Source organism: Macrobrachium nipponense, chromosome 20 (genome assembly GCF_015104395.2).
Source record: "Macrobrachium nipponense isolate FS-2020 chromosome 20, ASM1510439v2, whole genome shotgun sequence".
In the NCBI taxonomy this organism is placed as follows: domain Eukaryota; kingdom Metazoa; phylum Arthropoda; class Malacostraca; order Decapoda; family Palaemonidae; genus Macrobrachium; species Macrobrachium nipponense.
Window position 1 is genome coordinate 30191552 of NC_061089.1, and position 15519 is coordinate 30207070.

Consider the following 15519-nt stretch of genomic DNA (forward strand, 5'->3'; position numbering starts at 1 on the left):
CTTCTTCGATCTTGAGTGTTCGGGATTCCTCTCCTACTCACATTCATACATGTACCACGCCCATGACCATTCACGGACATGTTAATGAGTCATCTGTTGGAGGAGTACGTAGTGATGTTCTTAGTGTTATAGTGGGTTCGTCTCGGGAGCTGATGCATGGACCCAGCCCAGACAGGTTAGTTGGTGTTTCGGGCTGTTTGGCTGCTGATCCTTCCTTTAGTTTTAATGGGGAAGGTGCCTTAGAGGAGCCTACACATTCTTCTCGTCGTCGGTCTCCGTTGCTGGAGCAGGAGGAAGGAGACACCCGAGAGTTTTTGTCTTCCTTTTTGGAAGTTGTTGATCTCATTCGTGGGTTTAACAATTTGGAAAGTAGGACTCAGGCTCGGTCGTCTTACACTCCTTGCTTGGAAGCCTTGGTGGGAGCTACGCTGGATCCCAAATCATATCTTTAGCTTCCCTTGTCGGGGCACGTCCAGTCTGTCTTGCATAAGGTTAACGCCTCTGTTTCGGACCGGTACGGTTTGTTATGACCCTTCACAAAGGTCTAAACATCAATTCAGAAAAACTGAACCACTCATTATCTTTTCAACAGGTGTTCTCTAAGTTAGAGTCACAGAGAGTGAAATAACCTACAGTGTGCGCATATTAATATTGAGGGATACAAATACCATAAATAAAATCTTAAAGTTTATTACAAAATTTGCTAAAGTAAGAAGTAATCAGATTAACAGAACCTCTGAAAATAATTGTCCTGGTTTAAATCACAAAAGGCACCATAACAAAAAGTTCTGGGAAATACCTTTCCCCAAAAGGCTCTCAAACCAAGTGACAAAACCACTCACACATTGTGAAATATGATTAATTCCAAAACAGTTCATTTCCACTGAGAATAAACCTGAAATCTTAAATTAACATAATGGGCTACATTGCCCTAACACTCATAGATAATGAGGACCCAACTCTCCTTACTTCTCTAAACACCTTAATAATACAGGCAGTCCCCGGGTTACGACGGGGGATTCCGTTCTTGAGACGCGTCGTAAGCCGAAAATCATCGTAAGCCGGAACATCGTCAAAAATCCTAAGAAAACCTTACTTTTAATGCTTTGGATGCATTGAAAACTATGTAAACTGCATTCTTATGGCATTTTTCATAAAAAAAACCTTCAAATATTGATTATTTTGCATTTTTGGTGTCATAAAATTTCCAAATTCTGCCAGATGAGCGTTGTAGGCGTCGTAACCCTGGAACATGCGTCGTAACCCTAGAAATAATGTCTGATGAATATAATTGAAAAGCGTCGTAACCTCGGAACGTCGTAAGCCGAGACCGTCGTAACCCGGGGACTGCCTGTATATAGTTCACCATCACCACAACCTTAAATCTAATTTACAGTAAACCTTATTATCACCATAAACAGTGTCAAATTTTCTGTGAGAACGATTGACAACACCAATACAATTTACCATAAGTCACAATAACTCAATCCAAGAAAACCTACAAAAACCGTCTCCTCCCTCACATTCCTACTCAAAACCACAAAAATGTAAAAATTCGGAAACGACGAGAAAAGAAAACAAATCACATACGTTAATCCAGCCACCAAAGAATTCAAACCCCCATTCGAGAAAGGGCATCTGCCAACACATTGTCTTTACCAGGGATATGTTTGATTTGTAGGTCCCATTCCTGCAACAATATACTCCACCGAGCCAATCTTTGATTTTTATTCTTAAACCGATTGAGAAATGTCAAAGGGTTGTGGTCGGTTAAGACTAGGATAGGAGAATCTGTGGAAGAAAGATAAACATTAAAATGGTTAATGGACATAATTAAAGCCAAAGTTTCCTTCTCCACAGTAGAATATTTCCTCTGCGGAGGAGTCAACTTCTTTGAGAAGTAGGCTACCGGGTGTGATATACCTTGCTCATCCTCTTGCAAGAGCACTGCCCCAACTCCAACATCACTTGCATCTGTAGCAAGTGAGAAAGGAATGCTAAAATTGGGGGCTCTCAATACTGGAAAGTTTAATAAAACATTCTTGAGGGACTCGAAAGCCTTTTGAGTCTCTCCAGTCCAAACAAAAGCCACCTGTTTTTTAAGAAGGTTAGTAAGGGGATTTGCAATGTCTGAAAAATTTTTCACAAACCGCCTATAGTACCCAACTAGGCCAAGGAATCTCCTAACATCCTTCCGGCAGGAAGGGACTGGCATTTTCTCTACCACCTCCACATTAGCTCTTTTTGGAGCCACCTTTCCATTACCAACAATATGCCCTAAATACACTACTTCTGCCTTAGCGAAGTCGCATTTACCCAAATTCACAACCAAACCAGCTCTTCTCAACACTTTAAATAGAGCTTCCATGCGTTCCATATGAGTGTTCCAATCATCACTATAGATTACAATGTCGTCGATATAACCACACTTCCTTCCACCATAAACCACAGAATTCATTAACCTCTGAAAGGTTGCGGCAGCATTCTTCAACCCAAATGGCATCACCCGACATTGAAACAAACCCTGAGGAGTGACGAAAGCAGACAAAGCTCTGGCACGTTTAGTTAGTGGCACCTGCCAGTAACCTTTAAGAAGGTCAAACTTACTAATGTACTTTGCCCGCCCCAACCGATCAATACAGTCCTCCACCCGAGGCAGGGGAAACTATCGGAACGGGTCACCTCGTTCAATTTCCGATAGTCTACACACATCCTGTACCCTCCATCAGACTTTTTCACCAATACCACAGGTGAAGACCAAGGACTATCACTCGGTTCTATGAGACCATGTTTTAGCATATACTCCACTTCCTTTGCCACCACCTCACTTTTCATAGGATTCAAACGATAGGGGGACTGCTTGACTGGAAGGGCATTACCTATATCAACGTCATGCTCCAAAATTGATGTACGACCAGGGACATCTGAAAATAGATCTTTGTAACAATACATTAACTTTTTCAACACTCTACGTTTCTCCATATCCAAATGCATAACTTTACTCTCAAAATTTACCAATGAATTCTGATTATCAGAAGGCCAACACTCTTTGTCAACTAATTTACTCTCATCAAAATTATCTGCAAAAGAATCATAATCAACATTATTACAACTCCCAACAAAAGCCATAGGAATCGCATTTTCCCTATCTACAAATTTCTTTAACATATTCACATGGCATAGTTGATACGGCTTCCTGCGCTCAGGAGTCTCCACCAAATAATTAACTTCATTGACTCTTAATTACCTTCCAAGGACCTGAAAAAGAATCTCCCGGTAAAGGCAATAACACCAACACCTTTTCGCCTACAGCGAAACTACGAGGCTTGGATTTCTTGTCAAAATAATATTTCATTTTACCTTGGCTGCTTACCAAACTTTTCCGAGCAAACTCCCATGCCTTAGTCAATTTCTCACCAAGTCCAGACACATAGTCCAACAAATTCATATCAGGACTGTCACCTTCCCAAACTTCTCTTATCACTTCCAAAGGACCACGAACACTGTGCCCAAAAACTAAGTTGAAAGGAGACAGACCCAACGACTGACCTGGAGTTGAACGAAAAGCGAATAATAGATATGGAAGTTCCTTATCCCACTCGGACCCATGTGCCAAACAATATTTCTTCAACATTGACTTCAATGTTTGGTGGAACCTCTCTAGCACGCCTTGAGACTCCGGATGATATGGGGATGAGGTGACGTGTTTAATCCCCAACTCAGCCATTTTTTCTCTGAAGTACCTACTGGTGAAATTAGAGCCATTATCACTTTGGATTACCTTAGGCAACCCGAACTTTGTAAAGAAATTTATTAACACATCAACAATTTTCATACTCTTGATCGTACGGAGGGGAATAGCCTCAGGAAAACGGGACATTCTATCTATAATGGTAAAAATGTATTCATTCCCACTCCGTGATCTGGCAAAGGACCAACTACGTCAATTATCACCTCTTTGAAAGGTTCTGACACTAAAGGAATTGGGATTAACGGCGCCTTTGGAATCAATTGATTAGGTTTTCCTACCTTCTGACAAATACCAACAAACGTTGACAAACTTCTTCACATCAGATTTCAAACCTGGCCACCAAAAGTTGGATAGAAGTTTCAACGTTGTCTTCCGAATTCCGAAATGCCCTGCCAAATGATTTTCATGAGCCACAGACATCAATCTCAGTCTGAAATCAAAAGGAACCATTAACTGACGAACCACCTCACATTGGTCATTATCCACCTCTTTAGGCCTACTGCACCTGTACAGAATGTTATTAATTATTCGGTACTGAGGCACCGTCAAATCAAGAAGACTCCTTGGGTAAATTATGGAATTCAGTCTTCTGTGCTTTGATAAGCTCTTCCCTTGTCCAATTTGGTTTAACTAAACTATCTACTACATTATCACTACTACTGCTACCACTACCACTACTTTCTAGACTACTTAAATCTAAATTGGTTGTTGACTCTGCAGCGTCAACAACCCTAGCTAGTGAACGAGTGACCACAGAAATTTCGGGATTTACCATCAAAATAGGACAAGTTGTGTTTTTATAACCTATGTCGTTACCCAAGACGACATCTACACCTTTCACAGGGAATTTTTCCACAATAGCCAATTTAATGGTTCCTGAGAATGACGGACAGTTCAAACAAAAAACGCCGATGGGATAAGACTCCACTGAATCTGGAAAACCTGTCAAGATTACAAATTCTTCCTCAGAAGCCTTGAAATCAACTGGCAGCGCCTCTCTCAAGATTAGGGATTGCGCAGCACCCGTATCTCTCAAAATTTGCACCCCCCTTTCCAAGGATGAACCAACAGTTGCCACACAACCCTCAGAGATGAATTTACCAAAACTGTCACCTAGTCATTGATTTCCTGTTTTGGTTTTAACAGACTCAGCTTCATTGTTTCCTACACCCATTACCGGTCTTTGCAGAAACTGTCGAGACTTCTTGAAAGCGAAACACCTACTTTTAACATGACCCCTTTTTTTTACAAAAGAAACAAACTATACCTTTCCCAGAGTCATAACTATTCCCTGCCTTCCTGGAAAACACATTATCATTATTATTCCTAGAAGAAACATTATTATTATTCCTGGAAGAGACATTATTATTGTTCCTGAAAGAGACATTATTACTACGGCTAGACTTATTCCAACCAGACATACCTTCTGAAGTAATATTCTGAAATTCAACTTTGTGAGACAAAATATATTCGTCGCTAGTTACAGCCACCTCCTGCAATTTATCCAGTTTTAGTTCTTCCAAATGAGATTTTAACTTATCAGGAACACATTGCTTAAATTCCTCAATTAACAATAATTCTTTCAACTTATCGAAACTATCTACTTCCTTCGACTTAAACCAGTCCTCGGCAAACTGTTGTTTCCCCCTGGCAAACTCTACAAAGGTTTGATCATCAGTTTTCTGCCAGTTCCGAAAATGCTGTCTATAGGCTTCCGGGACTAACTCATATGCCTTTAATATAATGGCCTTAACGTTCTCGTAATCCGAGGCCAGACTCTCATCCAAGGTTACATACACCTTCTGTGCTTTCCCAATAAATTTACTCTGTATTAAGGTAGTCCAGTGCTCTACTGGCCACTGCAGCCTAGCGGCCATTCTCTCAAAGGACACAAAGAACTCGGCTACTTTAGATTCTTGAAACGTGGGAACAAATTTCAATGCCTGTACCAAATTAATCACTGGACCAAGAGACGACTCAGGGGAGGACAGGCGAGGGATAAGACGGGTTTCGCCCCCCATTTTTCTCTTTCGAACTGTCTTTCTTTCTCTCTCTCTCCTGCCCTAAACTTTTCCATCTCAAACTCTAAAGTCTGCAACTGAATTTGCCTTTCCAACAATTCCACAGTTACCACCGATTTCACCTTATCACCATCTGGTTTTACAGACCTAACATTTTCATAAATGGTTAACAATAACAAACCTTTTTTGATAGAGGGGTCAAACTCTAAGTCCAAATAATTAGCCACAGTAATCAATTCATCCCTATTTAGATCAGCCAACCTCTCTTCCCAGCCTTCTCCACTGATTATATCCAAAATAGCAGCAGTCTCCATTATGAAGAAATAAAGAAACTTACAAAGCCAGATACAAAATACCTAGAGGTGCTAGACCTATGCCAATAACCCTCAAAATTAATACCGCACACTGAGAACACCTTACAGGATCGGAAATCCTGGCAATAAGGTTGCCAAAATATGTTATGACCCTTCACAAAGGTCTAAACATCAATTCAGAAAAACTGAACCACTCATTATCTTTTCAACAGGTGTTCTCTAAGTTAAGAGTCACAGAGAGTGAAATAACCTACAGTGCGCGCATATTAATATTGAGGGATACAAATACCATAAATAAAATCTTAAAGTTTATTTCAAAATTTGCTAAAGTAAGAAATGATTAACAGAACCTCTGAAAATACAATAATAAATGAATGTCATTCACACAGTGAAAACAAAATTAAAGCAAATCTCCTACACCATTAAAGATAGCACATAAACCATACATACCAAATAAAAGGGGGTTCTGAAAGAAACAAGAAATGTCGGCCAGATAGAAGCCTAACTATTTACAAATTAAAGGGGGAAATCGAAATCCCTTCCTCTAACACACGGTGGCCACCAAAAGACTAAACCTCCACAGAGATCCTATAGTGAACAGGAACTGCTGAACTATGGGGCATGGCATCAGCAGATAAACGTGACAGGAACTATTCGTCCCAGCACGTCAACGTCCGTAGACAAAGGCTACTAGACAGGGACAGCCTTACGAGGTCCAAAGTCAGGCCTGACTATAACACAACGGCCTCACGTCCCACAGCATCAATAAAAATGTGATGACTTATACCTGCACTCGGTGGGGTCCCCCAGGCAAATACTGGCCCAAGGCTACAGCAAGAGGAGAAGTCGCAGCGATGTGGACGACTCCAGCTCCAAATAACGAAAATTCTTCCAGAATTACGGAGTTGTACTTGCAGTAGTCCAAAGAAGTTGTATATCACGAAAGGCCAGAAACACACTGCCTTATCAAGGCACAGGGACTTCCAAAGTCACCTCGGAATGATCCAAGGAGACCAAAAACAGGACTCTGAGAATAAACAAGCCAAGGATCAAAAACAGGAAAGGAAATTCAAAATAACGTGGAGGAAGAAAACTTAAATCCCTGAAGGGGATACTAAAGTAAACGAAAAAATAGGGTAAACTAAAGCTAATTACAAACAGAAAAGCATAAAGTTCTAACAGGTTTGCTTCGCTCTAGGGGCTCTGCCAAGCTACTACCCCCGCCTCTCACGAGACATGGAAAGTACCGTGCTACGAACTCTGCATTTTTGATGTCGCGCCATCTTAACCCAGACGTCATTTGCCCGAAGCCGGGATTGACTTTGCAGCAAGTGAGGTTGGTGGCTCCGTCCTTGTCTCCACAAGATGCCTCAGCATTGTAATCTACAGCAGCCTCCATGTTGCAGACGGTTTCTTGGCTGGACTTCTGGTCTGTGGTCATTGCCAAGATAGCTTCTTACAGGTCCCCAGAAGGGTTGATGAGTGCATCCTTGCTTGCCAGTCTGTTGCAGTCCAGAGGCAAGGCATTTTTGTATATGGCTCACCTCTGTTAATTTATGGGCTAACCTTCTTCTGATTAGAAGAGACGTGGCTTTGTCTAAGATGGAGAGATCAGTTGACATGGAGTCGTTGCTGGCATTGAGGAACGGAGATCTGTTGGAGTCCCAATATTTGTTTCCTCGGACCGAGCTCGAGAATGCGATAGACTGGGGCTGGGCTGACACCCAAGACAGACTGGTGCACCCAAGATAGACTGGTGCACCAGGCCGTGTCTAAGTCGGAGTCTCGTCCTCGGAGACGTCCGGCTCTTCCTCCTCCCCCCCCTGTCCAGCTACAGTCAAGATCGTCACCTGGTAGGCCGTCAAGGAATTCGATTTCGGCAGGGCCTTCCCGTTCGACACAGCCTAGGTCAGAGGCTTTAGCCGCCCCTCTGTGTGTTATGACATCCTGAGTTGGGAAAGACTGACGTGGTGGCGTAGGTGAGTGGTCCTTGACCACTCTTCACCCGACCTACGCATGTGTTGCCAGATATCACAAGATTCCTTACTTTCATCTGTTTTTTAACCGGATCCAGCTAGGCGCTACAAATTATGTTATTGTTAAGACCTCAGGTTTGTAGCTATGAAAAATACAAATTGTCTAAGAAAATTTGTCATTTTTTCTATTCCTATTTACTTGCTGTTTATTGTGTGGAATAACTGTGGTGTTTACTGGCTAGGTTTATGTGCATTATATAAAAATGTGGTGAATACTTTGGTCTGCATTAGTCTTATCTTATTACCTTTAATTCTTTCTTGTTTAGAAGTTCATTTTTTATGCATTAAGTGTTTTTTAGATTATAGGCAAGCAAAATTACCAGATTTGATCATGGTTGAAGTTCCTGTTAGTGTGAATATCATTTTCAAAATATGATGGTTATGGCAATGATGGTCAACTTCTTGGTGTACTAAATACAAATGGTCATTCATACTTGTATTTTATTATAGTGAATTAGCACCAAGAATATTTTGATTTTAGGTTGTACGAGGATGTGAAGGCTATGGTGATATTGTTTTTCCTCACTGTCCATGTGATTCCCGTAAAAGAGGCCATGTGGTGGCGTATGTGGGTTACAAGTCCTTCAGATTGCAGGCCTGCAAAGAGGATGGCACATTACAGGTGTGTGGAATTGTCTTCAGTTTGACATTTTATTTCCGATGTTTTGCTTAGTCCCAGTTAATACTATGGGACTAGTTGTATGATCATGATTAGTTGTAATATAATTTACTGTACTTTTGTAATAACATAAATCACGTGTTCTGTGCATTTTGTGTTATTTACCGTGTATCTATTTGTGAAAGACATGGGAAAGTTGAATTTGACTGTATTATTTTTTTCTTATATTTCCTTATATACTGGACTATAAATGCTACTCAATATAGGAAGAAGTATAGAATTATAGAAAGAAAGGAAAACTAAGGAATGAAAGAATATACTAACATAGAGATTAGAGCTTTGAAATATGACAATGGAAAGAGGAGTCTATATGTGAAAAATAAGTAAAATGTGTAAGATTACAGAATAAATACTGAATGATATTAGAAAGAAAAAGTTTAAACATTTTGAAACAGTTGGTACAAGTCATTACCAATCATTGTTTCTGAACCAGGCCATGCTTTGAACCTTGGTTTGGCAAAGCACAGAAGCACTTGTTAATTATATTTACCTTTTGAGTGTAAGGTATATTGAATCTGATATTACCCTTTGTATGTGGCTTAGTAATTGTGAATGGAAAAGGAAAACCAAGAGTTAGCCAAATGATACAAACTTACCAGTCCATCAAGCAAAACTCTCATAAATCAGATTAATGAAATTTGCTACTTGGCTATTGTAGTGGAGGTGGGTGATATTGATTCTAAATACAGAACCTGAATTTGACAGACTATGCACCTCAGAGCTGATATCCCTTAATACTCGTGTGTCATCCAAACTCACATATCATGCAACCTTTAAAATTTTGTCCCGAAAACATGATTTCATCTTAGTATTTCATGAGTTTGATTTTTATATAGCCCAAATAAAATTAGGTTAACCTCTTTATGTATGTAGTCTGTAATCCCATCTTGTTAAATACAGGATAAAAGTAAAAAAATGAAACCGGGTCTTACATACAGAGCAAATTTATTTTCTGTAGATTATACTGTACGAGACTATGCTTGTAGACTAAATTTCATTTTCAGTAGTTTTTACTATATATTAGGCTATGCTTGTAGAGTGAATTTTATTTTTGGTAGATTATACTGTACTAGGCAATTTACTTTTCAGTAGATTATACTGTACAGTGGATTCCCCGTATTCGTGTTCTCCAGATTCGCGGACTCACACATTCGTGGATTTCTCTGGGGAACGTTTCCCTGCATTATTCGCAGAAAATTCGCGGTATTTTTCTATGATAAATATCCACAAATTCCTGGTTTTTTTGATGAATTTCATCATAAAATGCACTTTTTGTGATAAAACTATTAAAAAAACCAAGTATGAAAATTTTTAGGGGGTTTTTCTTGAGTTTTAACTAACAAAATAGGCTGTTTTTTGCATTTTCATAGGGGTTCCAAACATTCGCGGGTTCTAACTATTCACGGGGGGGTCTGGTATGCATCCCCCGCGAATATGGGGGACCACTGTGCTAGGCTATGCTTGTGAAGCGAATTTAATTTTTGATAGATTATACCAAGCTAGACTGTCAAGCAAGATTCTCAAACTTTTGGGATTCTCAAACTTGTGGCTTATGTAACAATTCATAACCTTCTATTATAAACAACCACTTACTATTGCATTAACATAACTATTGCAATAGCACCACTTACCAAAAAAAGGCCATGAACAACATTGGGTATGGCCAATAACAATTAAATTGAGAAACAGCTATTTCATAAAAGCTAGTGTAGAATCTACTACTAACTCGTGTGTCCGGTTTGCCTGTTATATCTTCTGTAATACCCTTTTCTCCCATTATCAGGCCTCTGACTGTACCACCTACTCCTTTACCTGGCTCCCATGCTTCTGACCCCAATCCCATTGCCAGTTTTGAAGTCAGATTTTGGCCAGAAATTTGGTCTCATAGTGAATACTGTGACCCAATTAGGGGCATTCATTAAGGGCCTGATGGACAAAGTAAGTGATGAAGGCAATGGAGGAGGTGGCAGTTCATCCTGCTGATGTTCTTAGATGAAGGTCCCTGTCAGTCTCCCCTAAACCTGGGAGGAGGCATACTGGAAGTCAAAGGGAGGTCAGTGGGGTTTGCCCATAGATATTCGCCCCCTCAGTCGAGCCTGTTGTCTGGTCTCAGGCTTTGGTGGGCAGCCATTGCAAAGGCATCCAAATGGATGTGCATCAGTTATCCTCTAGTGCTACGGATTCCAGTCTGGACTACAGGTGCTTTCCTGACGAGTCTTGGCCCTTTGAAGAGGCCTCTCTACAGCTCCCCAAGTGTCTACACATGTTCTCGCCCAGTTAATCTTGGTGTCCCTCAGGGAGTGGCACTTTATGATCTTGGTATATCTCTGGTATGCGTACCTTCACATCCTCATTCAACTGAGCTCCAGAAAATACCTATGGTTCATCACCAATGGAGTGAACGCACCAGTATTAGGCTCTCTGCTTTGGCTTAGCAACGGCATCCCAGGTCTTCACAAGAATTTTCCCAGTTGGTCTCCTCCTGGTTACACTCCAAGGACATTTAACAGCAGAGATGTTTAGACAGCTGGCTGATCCTCACCTTGTCTCAGGAGGAAATGCAGAAGGCAAGAGACATGGTCCTAGACCTGTGTTGTGTGTTGGGCATTGGGGTGAACCTCCACAAGTCTGAGTAATCCTCCAGAGTCTCCAGTATTTTACACAGCAAAGGTCAGCTCCTGCAAGGTTTTCTATTAACTGGTCCCTGAATAAGAGTCTTAGAGTCCTGTCATCCCCTCAATTCATGGGCCCAAACAACTACAACTCATATGCTCCAAAAGGCAGTCTTCTTGACTGCTTTGGCATCAGGAGCTTGGATTAGCGTTATGGGCCCTCTTTAGACAAGGGCAACACTTCACCACTCATTCACTGAGTTATCATTTACTTTTGTCTCCTGGCCTATCATTCCTGGCCAAGACTGAGGACCTTTTTTAAAGGGAAAATCCCCTTTTCTGTTTATGGAAGTCAGTTTTTCTCATGGCATATTATACCTGGTTCTAGCACTTAAGGTATACATAGATGTCACATCAAACATCCCAGGTGGTTTTATTTTTCCTAAACCTTAGCACATCGGCTGAGAATTATTGTAGCAGCCCTCATTTAAAAGGCAGACCCTCCTTTCCAAGTTGCATGTTATAAATATGATGGTAATACAGTAGTAACACAGGTAATAATGTTATAAATATGATGGTAATGCAATAGTAACACAAGGAATAATGTTGCTTTTATGTATTAAGCTGAAATGTTTGTGTATTTACATATTTTTATGTATTAGTTTTTTTCTTATTTGAAAACTTTCTTTGAATTTTTGTTTTGGTTCTTGAAATGTAAATTCCCACAATTGAATTGAAAAAAAAAAACAGAAATTGAAAAGGTCTTAATTTTATCTCATAGGTTTTAAGCAGGTTATTATACTAATACGTACCTTTTTTTTTATCTTGTTTCAGACACAAGTGATAGATTTTGCTTGGTCTACCATTGAAAAGTTTGAATTAGACGATGAAACTATGGCATTTTGTTTCCTATATAGACAGACAGAGGAGCTTATCAGATGGGTTAAGATATTCACTCCCTATGTAAGTATATTAAGACTTTATTACAATCCCATAAATAATTTAGCATTCTGTAACTCATTGTTCGAGTCTTTAGTGTATTACATTGACCCCTTCAGTCCCTTGGGTATGTATGAACCCATTACCACACTTTTTGCAGTACGTATACTGTTAACTGCCCAGTTAGGTCATTACAGACGTCCATGACCTAACATTTGGGTATGGTCTTGCCTGTAGGCTGGTGAGTAAACCTCTTGTTTATGAATAATACTATACAGAATAAGCCTCTAGTAACATGCTTTTTTATGAATAATACTATACAGAATAAGCCTCTAGTAACATGCCATACCCACAAACTTCCTGTACTGGATAAATAATGAGAATAGTATACTGTACCACATTATATACTATATGTATCACATAATCTGCAGATTTTTTATACTGTATATCTCAAATGCAACAAATGAATAATATGTAAGTAGATATAAAGTAAGTCTAATATTCAGTGCAGTATTTGGAAGTCAAGCAAAATTGTAATGCAGAATGGCAAAGCCAAGGAAAGAATAGCAAACCAGGAGAATGATAAAGATTTAATAGTATGTATTAACAATTTAGATAACATTCTTCTTCACTAACACTGATTCCCTGTACTATACTATTTTGTTCCACTCCCCAGTTTTGGTTGGCAATTCCCAGTGAGAGTTTTATTCAGAATTTTCTACACAAACACACACACAAAATTTATTTTACATTGAAGTGCACTGTATTTATTGCACTATCTATATGTTGCTGTCCTGAAGGTAAGATTTTATGTTTTTGTTTGCATGTAGTATAGTACATTTATACTTAAAAAGCATCAGTTTGCTAAACACTTTTCTCTCTCTCTCTCTCTCTGGTAGAGTATTTTTAGTGACATATCTTTATAAGCCCTGCATGCACACAGGAAAAGATAGGGATGTAATGTTAATTGGATTTGGAATAAAGATTTAGGCTTGAAGCCAAGCACTGACTGGAATCCAAGGGATTATTCAGCGGTATAATGAATTTGGTTTGAGATGAATATACGTAGTGATGAATTTATAAATAAAACAAAATAAAGTAATGATTTTAAAACTATGGTAAAAACTGATATCCCTCATGAAAATTATAACTGCGTTTCTTAATTGAATTGTAATGAGGATATATCAAATAGTCATACAAATCAATACCTTCTGTACATGCTTTTTTATAAAATCAATAATTGCATATACACAGTCACATGCAATGTGTATGGTGCTTTAAAAATTTATCATCCTACTTAATATGCTACATTGATTTGTGAAGTCAGTTGCTTTCAGGACCCTACTCAAAACTTTCAGAGGGACAAGAGAATGAGATTGATTTTCAGAAGATTGCTGCACCAGCTCTTGGGTATTATGTAGCTTATACTACAGCGGGTGTGGGTCTTCATTATCTAATGGATTTAATTTATCAGAAGGCCAGACTCACTTGTCTGCTAAGTTGATTGTAGGGCAACGTGGAAACATAGTTGGAAGAGGAGAATGATACAAGCCCAAGGTCCCCATTAGAGAAAGAGGCCCAGTACAGAAGTGGAATGTGAGACATAGGGGTGAAATATTACAGTGAAATTAAAAACAACTGTTAAATTGGGCTCAAAAACAAATAAACTGGGAAGTGAACCTCATGTCACCTTGCTCAACAAGGAACTTTTGCACAGTTTGAATGTTAGAGGTTCCAATAAACTGGGTACATTTTAATATGACTTGATTGATTCACACTATAATATTAATGACAGCAGATGTTCTATACATAGTACACCAGCTTGCTTAGGTTAGTACTGTACAGATGTACACAGCAGGCGCATTGGGCATAATTTACTGATTTAGTATGTTTTAAAGTTTTAATTATTACTTAGTAGCATTATGCAAGGAATTGAAGGTTAAAATGCAATATAATACAATTTGTATAAATTTGGTGGAAAAAAGGGTTGAAACCCTGTCCCTTTTAGATTTTGTAGCTACGGTATTACATGAGAGAGAGAGATAGAGAGTGTCTCAAGGATTAGGATGTCTCAAAGACTTATTAGTCCATTCGAGGAGACATCATGTGCTCACTTATCTCTTGGAGCAGGTTTTTCAATTCATTTACGGTGTTCTAATTATGTTGTCCAGCTTTCTTTTAAACCCTTCCACACTGCTGCTGTTTACTACTTTTGGTGGCAGTTTATTCCATGTATCACATATCTTGTATGTGATGAAGTTCCCACAATGAGATGTGTTTCTCTTCAGTTCTAGTTTCCATCCATTATTTCTTGTATTTTTGTTTAATGTGAAGAGGTTACTGTCTAATTTTGTTATGCCTTTCAGTGTTTTGAATGTTTCTTAGTTGACCTCGCAATCATCGTGTTTCTAAGTCAGTCATACATGTTCAGGCGCTCTAGTCATCTTTGTTAACTTATTTTCCTGATGGATGGAATTAACTTTGTGGCTCTAACTTGTACCCCTTCTAATCTATTTATGTCCTCTCTCAGTGTTGTTGATCAAAACTGGACTGCATATTCAAGATGGAGTCTAGTTATTGATGTGTAGAGCTGCAGCACCATTTCCTTGTTTCTCTATTTGAACTGCCTCTTTACATATCCCACTAGTTTCTGTGTCTTCTTTTGAGCTTTTATGCATTGTTTTATGAATTTTAAGTCTTGGTATAATGACTTGTTCTTGTCATTCCTAAGCAGCATGTATAGTTTACATGAGGGTTGTTTCTTCCTATTTGTAGCACTACACTTATCCAGGTGAAAAGGCATTTGTCATCTTTTTGACCACTCTTATTTTCCTTAGATCACTTCTTAAACTTGCTACTGTATCTGGGTCTGCTGCATTTACACCTACTATTTTGGTATCATTTGCAAATTTGGCTACCCTGCTAGTTGGGCCTGCATCGTCTTTAATGTATAAATAAAAAACGAGCGGGCCAAGGGTAGAACCCTGAAGAACACCACTTGTCACATGATAAGTACATAAGACCTTTATTAGTCTTTACAACAGAAATGGGCATTGATAAGGCAAACGGAGAGACTTGGGGCAGGGGCAGGGGCAGGGGAGTACACTGGTGGGGGAATGCCTTGCAAGCCATTGGGCTACATGGCAAGTGTACAGAGCAAGACCATA

General features: G+C 39.4%; 1 protein-coding gene and 1 long non-coding RNA gene across 2 annotated transcripts in view; one reads left to right on the top strand and one right to left on the bottom strand.

Annotated features, from left to right (window-relative positions):
- Nucleotides 1-15519, bottom strand: part of LOC135224371 (sorting nexin-27-like) — a 74726-nt gene that overhangs the window by 22982 nt on the left and 36225 nt on the right.
- Nucleotides 8608-15510, top strand: LOC135220892 (uncharacterized). Its single transcript, XR_010315813.1, has 3 exons — nucleotides 8608-8744; nucleotides 12248-12376; nucleotides 13029-15510. It is a non-coding gene; the product is annotated as an uncharacterized LOC135220892 (long non-coding RNA).